This window comes from Pleurodeles waltl, chromosome 8, assembly GCF_031143425.1.
Source record: "Pleurodeles waltl isolate 20211129_DDA chromosome 8, aPleWal1.hap1.20221129, whole genome shotgun sequence".
Lineage (NCBI taxonomy): Eukaryota > Metazoa > Chordata > Amphibia > Caudata > Salamandridae > Pleurodeles > Pleurodeles waltl.
The window spans coordinates 1,500,940,437-1,500,953,998 of NC_090447.1; the positions used below are offsets into that span (position 1 = coordinate 1,500,940,437).

The 13,562-nt window shown below is 46.6% G+C and overlaps 1 protein-coding gene across 11 annotated transcripts in view; it reads left to right on the top strand.

Moving 5' to 3' along the window:
- POU2F1 (POU class 2 homeobox 1) overlaps positions 1 to 13,562 on the top strand; it is a 511,154-nt gene that overhangs the window by 249,627 nt on the left and 247,965 nt on the right. The window lies entirely within an intron of this gene.

Consider the following 13,562-nt stretch of genomic DNA (forward strand, 5'->3'; position numbering starts at 1 on the left):
GATTGTCTGTGATGAGTCAATCAATCAAGGATTTATACAGCTCGACTAATCACCCACAGGGGTATACAGGTACTGAGAATGTTGCTGCTTTAGGGGTCTCAAGTAGAACAGACAGATCTTGAGACCTTTCCTGAATTCCAGTAGAGGATGAGGCCCATATGTAAAGGTAGTTGTTCCCGGATTTTGCCGCTACACATAGCTGCAAGTGTCCATCAGCACAGGTGCTTAAGTATTGGGAGTGCTCCCTGATGGATTGGGGCGCACACATGCTGAATCTCACTCTTCAGGGTCAGTGGCCTCACAGATGTGTTTCCTTCACTTCATTGTATGGGAATTCAGGGTTATCCAGCTATCCTTTGAGCATTTCAACCTCTCAGCCACCACAAAGTGATTCTTCATTCGTACAGTTTGACTCCTTCTGCATTACATACAGAAGCAGGGCGGTCTAACTTCAGTTGTAAGTGTCTCCGCTTGCACGCCCTAAACACCCATTACCCCACCTTGCTGGTTTATTGGACAATACACCAATTATCGTTGCTAGTGGCCTGTCTCTTAAGGTTGGACAGCGACTTTGCAGATAGGTCTTACTGTAGAGGTCTACAAACAGATGAATCGGAGATCAGTCCAAGGGTGATCAATCAATAAATAATTCAGCATTAGGCATACTAGCAGTTGACCTGTTCACCACGTACCAAAATGCCAAAGCTTCACATCCTGGTACCCTCACCCACTATCTTTGGGCAGTGCAGTATAGATCAGTTGCTCAGGTATATTTGCCTATAATTTTCACCTGCTACTGCTACTACCATTAGTGATCATGGATATAAGGCAAACATTTACAATGCTCATTAACATTTTTCCACAGTCAGTAGCAGAAACTCATTAGACGTTAAGAGAGCTATAATTTACTTTATCAACCAGTCCTTTAGAAGGACAAAACAATTATGCATTTACACAGTCCCATGTCGACAACCCAATCTCAAAGGGTGGTACAACCAGGTGGATTGTAAAATGTATTGAAACTTTCATTGCCAAGACAAAGGGCCATATCACAACCTAGTTGGACGGGATTACTCTGTCCTAATTATGACGGATATCCTGCCTGCCGTATTACAAGTTCCATTATATCCTATGGAACTTGTAATACGGCCGACGGGATATCCATCACATTTAGGACAGAGTAATCCCCTTAACCAAGGTCGTAATCTGTCCCAAAGTGTTGCATTGCGTCTTGTGCCTTAGTCAAATACTTCATATAAACAGCCAATAAGACTTTCATAGGAAACATTTGCATAAAGGCTACTTGACCTACTATCGACAGGAACATTCACTAATCATTTGTGTGTGGACATTTAAGCACACCAAGCGGTATAAATGTGACAAACTTTCATTAAATCACAGTTTCACATGTCTTCATTTCTTGCTTGCAAGCATCTCTTTAGTGAATGGGTACTGAAGTTTAGTCTCCGTACAGCGAGTGATTGGGTTGCTTGAATTCCAGTTCAGGTAGGGCCTGACCTAGCAGTCCTGCTGGACTGTACCTATTGGACCAGGGTCATGACTGATTTGTATATGGCTGGTTACAAACTAAGGTGGCATGGTGAGTAAAAGAATGATGGTTAGGAATGCTACCTGAGCCTTTTGTGTGTTTGATGTAGCTCCATAAGTGGCAAGAGTATGCTTAGACGTGGGGTCCCGTGCTCCCTGCTCAAGTGAAGTCAAGCTACATCAGACTTAAGAGGCCCTAATCAGGGCGAAACCGGTCTTGCGTTGCATGTGTTACGGTACGTGGAGAACCTGGCCTGGCAGTTTGTGCTGGACTGTTTCAGTTGGAGCCGGTCAACACTGATTTGGCTGGGTCCAAACTGAGGTGGCCTGGTGGGCAACAGAATGATGGGTTGAAATGCTACCCCAGGCAATAGCCAGTGGTTAGGCAAATTGCAAGCATTCCTCCTATCACTTTTTGTGTGTTTGGCCAAATGCAAAGCAGAGAACTGTGCTCAATCTTTAATTTGATACAAGCAGCTGATGCTTTTATGATTCAGCAGTTTACTGCTACCCCCCAGTTCATCTGTTTTCACAGGAAGTTTTAGTACTGATTTGCCACTTCATTTCTCACTTAAAACGTCCTCTTACAGTCACGCCTTCAAATATACCTTACGGACCTGAAAATAATTCTTAATGACTGTTACCTAGGTTTAGTGAGAAACTCGCTCTTTCATGCAGCATCCTCTTTTTATGGATCAAATCTGTTTATTGTCCTTTAAACATGAATAACAATACAGAGCACTGCAATGATCCCCCATCATTTCAATAATGACACACCCCATAGCCCTGCGCATATAGTAGTCTCGTCCACAGCCCACCCAGTCTTCAAACTAGGGGAGCATCTTCCCAATCTTGTATGACTCATATCAGCCTCAGGGCCAGGGGTCATTCAAAGCCGGATCTCACAGTGCTCATACTCAAACGAACATGAGAAAAAGAAAAAAGGAACAAGAACAATCGTGCTTCTGCGCTTGTATGCTCCGCCTCCCTCTCACCTGAATGCCTCACCACTCCAATTGTATGGTCATCTCCACCACTCTCACAGTCCAATCCCCATCATCCCAATAAACCTCTCGGGTCAACCCCAGTACTCTTAGATATGCTGGGCACGTCAGTTCACTAAATTCTGTAGACAGGATCTGAAGGAAAGGTCTCCATAACACACTGATGTTGCTTACCCTCTGCTTGGATGCCAAAGTCAGCTTTTCCATTGCCAAAATAAACCATAATATCTGGAGCCAGGACCCATATGTTGGCAACCTGTCCGTGCCCCATAGAGCAAGGATTGTCTGAAGGGCAGCATTAAGAGCCAGTGCCATCTGCCGTCCCCTTAACGAGCGAAGAGGAAACGTAATAGGGTTGGATAAGCCCAGCAAGACATATGAGGGGAATCTAGGGATCTCTGTTTGAAACACCTTATGGATGTCATCTAATATACTCGTCCAATATCGCTGTAGTTTGGGGCAGTGCCATAGAAGATGTACTAGCGTGCCCGTGTTACTGCACCCCCTCCAGCAGAGGCCAGACTTAGCCTGGTCCCATGTGTTTATTCTTGATGGAGTGAAGTACCAGTAGGAAGTTATCTTGTAGGCCGTCTCTGTCCCGGCAGCACTATGGGCCGTGTGATGAGTTCTGTAATAGATATTATCTCATTCCTCCTCCGCGAACTCTCTCTCCAACTCTTTCTCCCACCTCTGTTGAACCCTCTTCCTAGGTGGTTGCCTCCCACCCTGCAGGGACCGGTAAGGCTCTGATATCACTCGTTTGTCATCCTTCTTTGTGAAAATCCACCTCTCAAACGGGGTGAGTGGTCTATCCATCGAAACCCTATTCGCGGGCATAAGGGCCCAATGTCGTACCTGATAATACAATAGTCTGTCCGCCTCAGTCAGTTTGATACGTCTCCTGTATCTGCTCAAAAGGGATCACCCACTCTCGTCAAAAAGACTCCCCACCCACTTACAGCCCCCATCATACCATCGGTGGAATCTCTCTACCTGTGGCCCTTGTGGGAAGTCAGGGTTCTCTCCGATTAGTGACATAGGGGATGGAAACATTGTTAGCCCCTGCCGACTCGCCACAGTGTCCCACACCCACATCGTCACTCCCGTGACCGGGGAGAAATACAATCCGTCCGCCCTGTGCCGTCGTTGGAGCCAAGGTTCCTTCCAAATATGCACCGCCTGGTCCATAAAGCACCAATGTTTCTCCGAAAGCGGCCTGCTCCACTCTAAAAGAAAGCACAACTGGACTGCCTGAAAAACCGCAACAGACAGGGGACAGCCAAACCGCCCTCCCCCTAGAGCGGTATAGAACGTTCGTGGGATCCGTGCCGGCCGGCCATCCCAAATAAACTTCAAAATCGCGGCCTGTAAGGTCGCTATTGTAGCCGTTGCTCCTTCAGTGGGTGTCGCTTTTCGTCGGCTGGGATCTAGTCAGCATGTCCCTCACTGATTGCTCCCGCCAGTTTTTAGATGAAGCCATGACACTGCCTCTCCTGTACTGGCCGTCAGCCTCAGGCCCCAACCACTCCGTCCTAAGCTGGTCCAGCCGCCCAGCACGTCTCTTATGCCAGTGACCTCCTCAGACTATCCGCCCTCTCTCCAGCCAGGTAAACGAAGCGTCTTATGACACCTTCTACTTCATGCCACTGACTCACATTGCTGCCTTCCGCCTGTTCACCAGGCCGACTGGGCATCTTCCTTCTCCTCCGTCCCTGAGGAGTACAGTGCCGGCAGGTCATGCCGCTGATCGGGGCCTGCTCCAACCAAGTTGTGCCCCCTCACGAGGCCGGCGGCAGGGCGTCCTCTCTGCTCCGCCACCACCTCTGTGGTCAGGGCTCCCTCACAGGCTCAGGCCCAAAACAGGCCACCTAGGCCCCAGGGGCGGAGTCCGCCAAGGCCTCCCGGCCCTCCGTCCCCGTGTCCGCTCCTCTCTCTTACCAGGTCTGCCGGGCCTCCTCCGACGCTGCCAGTGGCTCCACCGGTCCGGTCCGCTCTCGGATCTCCGGCCTTCTGGGTCTCCCCGCAAGGCCGGTCCCGCGCGCCCACAGGCAAGCCCCCGGGTCTCCTCTCCCGTGCGCCCGCTGTCTCCACTTGCCCCTCGGCAAGCCTGGGCGTCCAGGAGGCAATATGCGGGGGTCACAATGCTTTTAATGAGGCCCGGGCGGCGGAGCTCGCGGAAACGCGTCTGCTCACGCCCCCGCAGCATCCTCTTTGTGTTTTCGTCCTTAGTATTCATTTTTTCATTCCTTTACAGATGTCTGGTTTTGAACATTCAGAAGTGAAAGATTTCCCTGTACCAAAGGAAATGCCCCCTCTTCGTGCAATGAATACATTGAAAGGTATTTCCAAAAGAAGTTGCATAATGCAGTGATGCAAGCTTGAGATCCCTACAGTGGAATTTACAAAGAGGCACAAACCAATAAGGCTTTTTATTATCAAAATCGGTCTCCCCATCAGCTTCCTTATCTATATTCGTAAAAAATCCTTGTTGACGACTGAGGCACTGATACATTTAAAAAAAAGACATACTTGCCAACGACAGCAGAACCTCCCTTATTGGCAGTCAAGCTGTCCGTGCTGGTGGCTGCCTGATCTTCACCATTGACAGCTCCATCAGTCACCCTGGAGATTGTCCTTTCAGCCGTGGCTCAGCTGTTGTCCCCATTGATGGACCTCTCATTGACAACACAGTAGCAGGAAAACGTCTTTTAATGCATCAGCTGCCTTCTTCCCCAAGGGCTCAGCTTACCGACTGGTTCAAATGCTCAACATAGACTAGGACAAAAATTACCAGGATCAGCTCTCAGAGATGGCCAATATCCCGGGCCAGTTAAATGAAGCACATCCCAGAATATAAAGGCTATATAAAGGAACATTATGGGGTGGGAACACCACCCACCACCGTTATGGGGTAGTGCACCTAGATAGAAAAAAAACATTTGCTGCATTATATGGAAGATTATCAACCATACTGTGGACCCAGGTGATACCGTAATACATGACGGAGTACTTTTATTCTGGGTTTCTGCCACATCATCTGCAAACATCGGCACTGCCTCCTTCACTTCTAGCTGAGCACCAATCACAACATCCTCAAATGCCATCACCACCACGTCCGCAGAGAGTGCTGGCAAAGCAAGGGGATATAGGGCAGTAAGAACAGCAGGGAAGGGAGGAAGGTCAAGAAGAAGACTGCAGTGTCCTTCAAAGAGTGTGATGTGGAAAAAACAATGGTCAATTTGAGGAGTGGCAAAAATATGTTGCGTCACAAAGTTCAGAAGTCACAACGTCAAGCTTTGTCTCCCCTTAACAAAATTGCTTGGTTTCACACATTGCTGGGGATTCTCCAAATGTTTTTGCTCTGTACATGATATCCGCCAAAGTGATGCCTTCTCTTGTTGTTACTATACTTAATGGAGCAACTGAGGAAGTCGATCCCTGTATCAGATTATGTTTGGCAAGTGTAATTGAAGGTCATGAACTAAAAAGCCATGATTACTTACTTTGAGAAGTACAATGCCCCATTTTCAACACCAGAATGCCTCCTTACCCTGCTCACACCTGCCCTTATTATTGCAGGCATAGTCAACACAAATTCCAGTTACGCCATGCGCAGCATTGCTCTTGAAGTCAGGTGAGTTTTGTGACAGACACCTCTATAAAGGTCGTCAAAGCATTGGTGATCTTGTGGCAGTATGATCACCAAATGTGGGCAGATACAGTTTTTGATAAACCTAAAAACAGGAGCCCAAAAGCAACAGCTGACATACCATAGGATATAAAAATGCTCAGCTGCAGTATTGATGCAGCAATGGATGTGTTAAAGTGATAGATTTGGTCAACTGATAGGGCTAGAGCAAGTTATTGAACAAGCCATTCAAAGTAAAATCTGTTTTGAAAAAGTTAATGAAGCCATCCAAGGGATAAAGATGTACGAAGGCTCTGCAAGCTCTTTGGGATTGTTTCATTATTGTCCACCAACTAATTTTGTGGGTCTGGGAGAACAGTTTTGTATCCTTGGTTCTTCATACTATGGTGAACAGAACGAGCATAACTATCCGTACCACCAAATCAAGTACAAACAGAGCTACTCCAGACAATGCAGGAGGAGCGATGACTGCAGTGTTTCACCACTAATGCTTGAGGAGCTGATATGGGAGCTCTGGGCAAGAGCTTAGTGCCATCTATAATAAAGAGTTAGCATGGCTCTTTGTAGCTGTGAAGAAGGAGGAAGTAAAGTTTGGCAACTTGGTGGCCCAGCACAGCACTGTACCCATGAGGAAGGAGGACAGTTCTGTGGCATGGCGATCCATCACCATTCTGTATGTAAAAGTGAGGAAGGGAGGAGAAAGTTTTGGTGAAGTATTAGATTTTGCCTGCACCATTGTAGAGTAAGCAGTAGCTGCCACCTGCAGTCAGCACATTGTGATCAGGAGAGCTGCTTAAAAGTCTTACGCTGAGGAAATATCTGCCTCCCGGCCCTTTTCAAGGTCTTTTTGAGGGCTTAAGTGTTTTGACACATTCTTGGACAGCAGCAGGATATCTTCTCTTTGGAGGCAACCCATTGGGGTCAATTACGACGTTCTTGTTTTTCAGTACAACTTTGGCAGCTGTCAACAGTTCACTTTAATAGTGATTTCCACTCATTCGTTCTCAATGCGTTGGGAGGGAGGTAGTGGATGCTGCTTAAATTATATAGCTATTATGCTATACACTGTTGAATAGCGAGACACAGGGATTTTGTAAGATATAGTTTATACTGTCAACTATGTGTTGTGCGTTCCCCCCCCTCACCCCCCCCCCCCCCCCCAAGGCCCGTCTCTGCTCCAATGAAGCATTATAGCACAAGGAAATCCCCAGGATAGGGTAACCCCTCTCTGATTCCACCAGCAGGCCAGGTTGAACCTACATCATCCACTTCTTCTAAATCTGCAATAATTAAAGGATTGCCTAAAGACCCGCTCTGGTCTGGCATGCGAACTGTTAATCTTGGGCTCTCATCAAATAAATAATTCCCAAAATAAGCACTCATCAACATGTTGATGTTCCGATTCTTCCTGTGACTCAGGGGAGGCCCAGATTATAGCAGATAAGGTTTGTCAATGCCCTCTTTTTACTCATTCTGAGCATGTGGAACAATTGGCGAATACTGTTAGTACTGCCTTTGAACCTTCACAGTCTTCCCTTGCACCTTCACAGTCTTCCCTTGCACCTTCACAGTCTTCCCTTGCACCTTCACAGTCTTCCCTTGCACCTTCACAGTCTTCCCTTGCACCTTCACAGTCTGCCCTTGCTGTTTCCTCAGATGTGGCTCCAGCAGTGTCAAAAGGTAACAGGTCCAGGTCCCTTTGTTGACTCTGAATGATGGTTTACTTATTCATTCTCTAATGGTAGACACGGAGCCAGCCCCTTTTCTGGATCCTTTACTCATTTTTGGGGACTATGCTGTCTGAAGTTAGGGACCTAAAATCTTCGCTGGGGCAGGCCATGGCACATCTTGAGAGCAAACTGTGTGTTATAAATCAGAAATTATCCTGTATTACTGACAGACTGGAGGATTTGGAACGAAGGATCTCTGATTTGGAAGATCAAAATGGGACCATTAAGAGTCAATCGGATGAGCTGGTTAAAGATCAAAGCACGCTAAAAGATAAACAAGATTTTTTAGAAAATCATTCCTGGTGTTCAGACCTCAGGTTTATAGGTATTCCGGAGAAGATTGGTATGATTCTTTCTATCTTGCTCAATCACACTTTGGTTAATGAGGGCTCACCAAGTGCCTGTCAGTATTCGTAACCTTACTGTTAAGTACTGAGGGACAGTGCTGGACAACTATTCGGATCTTAGCATAAAGGAACAAATCTTGGCCAAAGCATTCCAACAGTGCCTCAGTTTTTTCATTTAAGGTCTATTCAGACATGACCCATACTGCTGCTAGAAGAAGGAAGTATTTTCGAAATATCTTTTCTTTTAAAGCAGTTTGGGGCCAGCTCACTTTATTTCAGCAGTTTAAGCTGAGAGTACTTCATAACGGTCTTTTCCATACTTTTAACTTTGCTGAAGCTGTGCAGGACTTTCTAAAGTCTTTAATATTTACCCAACCATATGCAAATCAGTCTTTACCCTAAATATGTATTCCAAGGGTATTCAGCATTTCTGCCAGGGTGAGCTGTCACCATTTTAAAATGCTGTCTTAATATAAAATGAGGTGTTGGCAGCTTGTACAGACCGATTCAAGATTGTTGTGAAGTCGATCTGCTGGCTGGGCATATCCAGAAAATACAGAAGGAAACTGGTTCAGATTGGCGTTTGATGGGCAAGAATTGAGCCAATTTAGTTATAAGCTATTTAGATGTATGGAATTTTTTAATCACTGGCTTTGATATTATACAGCTACACGAACGAACACGTTTTTTCCCCTCCATTAGTAATCTGTTTCAGATGTCATTTGGAGGGAGAAGGGGACTGGCGTCATGTCATTGCTATGTGTACTGCTCTATATGATTTGTTTGAACCAACTGACATTATATCTGAGCGTATTATTTTTTTTTATTCATTTTTTAAGAAAGCCTTTCCAGTTGAAAACCTTCACTATTTTGTTTTGGATCATTAGTAGCAATTGTCAAAGGATAGATTCTGGGCTACAATATTGTACATAATCAGAGAGCAGGACTATATTGATTGAGATCTGTGGCCTGGTCTTTTGTTTTGCAGTGGTCGAATTCAACAGAGTTACTAAAGTGAAATGGGTAGAGTTGAATTTTTTAACATACTTATGTAAAAAGTAATCACTCAGATGAAGTATAATAGCATTTGACACAATCTAGACTCGGTATGAATAAATTTACAATAAGTGGTTGGCTTGACATGTACTCTTTGTTTGTATGTGTATACCAGTCTTATTAACTCTGTTCCAGTGATTTGCTGCTATAGTGTTTTAATCTATTCTCAATGTTATGCTGCTGCCCGTTATAGCTATTTATCTGTATGTCGTTTTTTTTTTTTTATACTAACAAAAAGGGGAGAAAACTTGAAGACGAGAGCTCCCCGCAGTGTAAAGCTTCTGCATTTGCTTGTGCATGGATGAACAGTGACTTGTTCACACTGATAAATGCCCGTTAATTTTGGAAAAAATGCTGCTTTATCTAACATGGTTAAAAAAGCCTCACACACTCACATCCAGGACACTGCTGAAAGAGTCTGATTTTCCTATGACAACTGCCTTCATGACATCCCAGGGTCTGTAGGAAAGACATAAGATTTGCCTCAGAATAGAGTAACATAATATTTGAAAAAGATAAGTGGCTCGAGGCCTTTCCTGTATTAGAGGGACTTGAAAAGTGCCATAAATAGCAGGTTATCTGTACTTACGGGTCAGTCAGAAGCTTGTTCTAGAATGAATTAAAATTAGACAACACACGAACCTCAGCTCAGGTGCCTATGAAGAGATGGCCGCCACTGGAGGGCCTTGCCTCTATCGCTGCTGGGGAAGGCGGCTCTATTTAAAATGATGGCACTACCCTGGTTCCGTTAAGCACTACATAACAAGACCTACATTGTGGTGCAGCACTGATATCCCTCAAAACACTGATTAATCACTGGTATGATGGAGGTATTGCACTTCCTGATGTAAAGAAGTATTACTGAACTGCACAGGCCACACCCATTAAAAACTGGGTTAATCTTTTAGAGGGGTAGCCCACCTAACATATGGACAGATTGGCCATGCAGCTGGTTGACTACCTTAGGGCCCTGTATGAAGGCACTCATCCCACAGCCTTCCTTGCCCCAACAGCAACTACACACTCACATTGGCATACAGCACTGAAGGCCTTGGGCTGGCGGGGTATGATTACACAGACCACACCTCTTTGGGACATTGCACAACTGGGCACATTGAAGGGACAGCGTGGATTTGGCAGGTTGGACCTTATTGGCCTTTCCAAGGTGGGGGAATCTATGGAGACAAGGGTGATGGGGTAACCCCGTTCACGGATCTTCAAAGTGAGTACCACTTGGCATCCACTAAGCTTTACCGAATGCTTGCAAATATGCCATGCACTACAAAAAGCAGTACTGAAGGGAGAGGACCGCCCTGAATCCTCCCCACTCGAGGATAGATTATTAGATGAGCAAATGCTTAGAAAGGGTGATGTATGAAGGAAAGAGTTGCCCTTACAAATGGACCAATATTTGGGGGAGAATGACTATAGAGGTGGACTCTGCATCCCCATGTGGGAGCTCGCCTTGATGTTTTGCTTATCGGAGACCAGTCTATTTGAATCACACTGTGAATTGCATTGGTGGGTGGGTTGCAGGAGGAGGGACTTTCAAGCATTGGTGAGTCTTTGTCATTTGTTTGACTGTGTCAAGGTGGTGTATGATGCTTTCGCCACAGTCTATCTTTGTAGTTTTACTTGCAATAAAAAGATTCTTTAAAAAAACTATACAACACGTAATCCTCTAATAATCAGTTATGCAGGACATAATTCTAATAACTTCTCAAATCAACTTCAAACAGTTGTGTGCCCACAGCTCTACTATAGGGAGTAGGTGTCCAGATGTCATATCCATCCACTTCTGTTCTAGTCAAGGCTGTCATTAATAAAAACTCCTGTATGAAGTTGGCTATGCATGCACTATTTCAAAGTAAGAAATAGCATGCACAGAGTCCAAGGGTTCCCCTTAGAGGTAAGATAGTGGCAAAAAGAGATAATTCTAATACTCTATTTTGTGGTAGTGTGGTCGAGCAGTAGGCTTATCAGAGGGTAGTGTTAAGCATTTGTTGTACACACACAGGCAATAAATGAGGAACACACACACTCAAAGACAATTCCAAGCCAATAGGTTTTATATAGAAAAATATATTTTCGTAGTTTATTTTCAGAACCACAGGTTCAAGATTTACAAACAATACTTTAAATGGAAGGTATTTCACTTAGGAACTTTAGGAACTTTGAATTAGCAAAATAGCATATACAGTTTTCACATAAATTGCAATAAGCTATTTTAAAACTGGACACAGTGCAATTTTCAACAGTTCCTGGGGGAGGTAAGTGTTTGTTAGTTTAGCAGGTAAGTAAACCATCTACAGGGTTCAAAGTGGGGTCCAAGGTAGCCCACCGTTGGGGGTTCAGAGCAACCCCAAAGTTACCACACCAGCAGCTCAGGGCCGGTCAGGTGCAGAGATCAAAGTGGTGCCCAAAACGCATAGGCTTGAATGGAGAAGGGGGTGCCCCGGTTCCAGTCTGCTAGCAGGTAAGTACCCGCGGCTTCGGAGGGCAGACCAGGGGGGTTTTGTAGGGCACCTGGTGGGACACAAGTCAGCACAAAAAGTACACCCTCAGCAGCACGGGGCGGCCGGGTGCAGTGTGCAAACATGCGTCGGGTTTGCAATGTAGTTCAATGGGAGACCTAGGGGTCTCTTCAGCGATTCAGGCAAGGGGGGGGGGGATCCTTGGGGTAGCCACCACCTGGGCATGGGAGAGGGCCACCTGGGGGTCGCTCCTGCACTGGAGGTCGGATCCTTCAGGTCCTGGGGGCTGCGGGTGCAGTGTCCTTACCAGGCGTCGGGTTCTTAGAAGCAGGCAGTCGCGGTCAGGGGGAGCCTCTGGATTCCCTCTGCAGGCGTCGCTGTGGTGGCTCAGGGGGGGTCAACTCTGGCTACTCACGGGCTCGCAGTCGCTGGGGAGTCCTCCCTGTAGTGTTGGTTCTCCACAAGTCGAGCCGGGGGCGTCGGGTGCAGAGTGCAAAGTCTCACACTTCCGGCGGGAAACGTGTGTTCTTTCAAAGTTGCTTCTTTGTTGCAAAGATGTTTCTTCTTTGGAGCAGAGCCGCTGTCCTCTGGAGTTCTTGGTCCTTTTAGATGCAGGGTAGTCCTCTGAGGCTTCAGAGGTCGCTGGACCCTGTGGAATGCGTCGCTGTAGCAGTTCTTTTGAAGTGGGGAGACAGGCCGGTAGAGCTGGGGCCAAAGCAGTTGGTGTCTCCGTCTTCTCTGCAGGTTTTTCAGCTCAGCAGTCCTTCTTCGTCTTAGGTTGCAGGAATCTAATTACCTAGGTTCTGGGAGCCCCTAAATACTCGATCTAGGGGTGTGTTTAGGTCTGGGGGGTTAGTAGCTAATGGCTACTAGCCCTGAGGGTGGCTACACCCTCTTTGTGCCTCCTCCCTGAGGGGAGGGGGGCACATCCCTAATCCTATTGGGGGAATCCTCCATCTTCAAGATGGAGGATTTCTAAAAGTCAGTCACCTCAGCTCAGGACATCTTAGGGGCTGTCCTGACTGGCCAGTGACTCCTCCTTGTTTTTCTCATTATCTCCTCCGGCCTTGCTGCCAAAAGTGGGGCCGTGGCCGGAGGGGGCGGGCAACTCCACTAGCTGGAGTTTCCTGGGGTGCTGTAACAAAGGGGGTGAGCCTTTGAGGCTCACCGCCAGGTGTTACAGCTCCTGCAGGGGGAGGTGAGAAGCACCTCCACTCAGTACAGGCTTTGTTACTAGCCACAGAGTGACAAAGGCACTCTCCCCATGTGGCCAGCAACATGTCTGGTGTGTGGCAGGCTGGCAAAACTAGTCAGCCCACACTGGAAGTCGGGTATGGTTTCAGGGGGCATCTCTAAGATGCCCTCTGGGGTGTCTTTCACAATAAAATGTACACTGGCATCAGTGTGCATTTATTGTGCTGAGAAGTTTGATACCAAACTTCCCAGTTTTCAGTTTAGCCATTATGGTGCTGTGGAGTTCGTGTTTGACAGACTCCCAGACCATATACTCTTATGGCTACCCTGCACTTACAATGTCTAAGGTTTGGCTTAGACACTGTAGGGGCACAGTGCTCATGCACCTATGCCCTCACCTATGGTATAGTGCACCCTGCCTTAGGACTGTAAGGCCTGCTAGAGGGGTGACTTATCTATACCTATAGGCAGTGTGAGGTTGGCATGGCACCCTGAGGGGAGTGCCATGTCATCTTAGTCCTTTTCTCCCCACCAGCACACACAAGCTGGCAAGCAGTGTA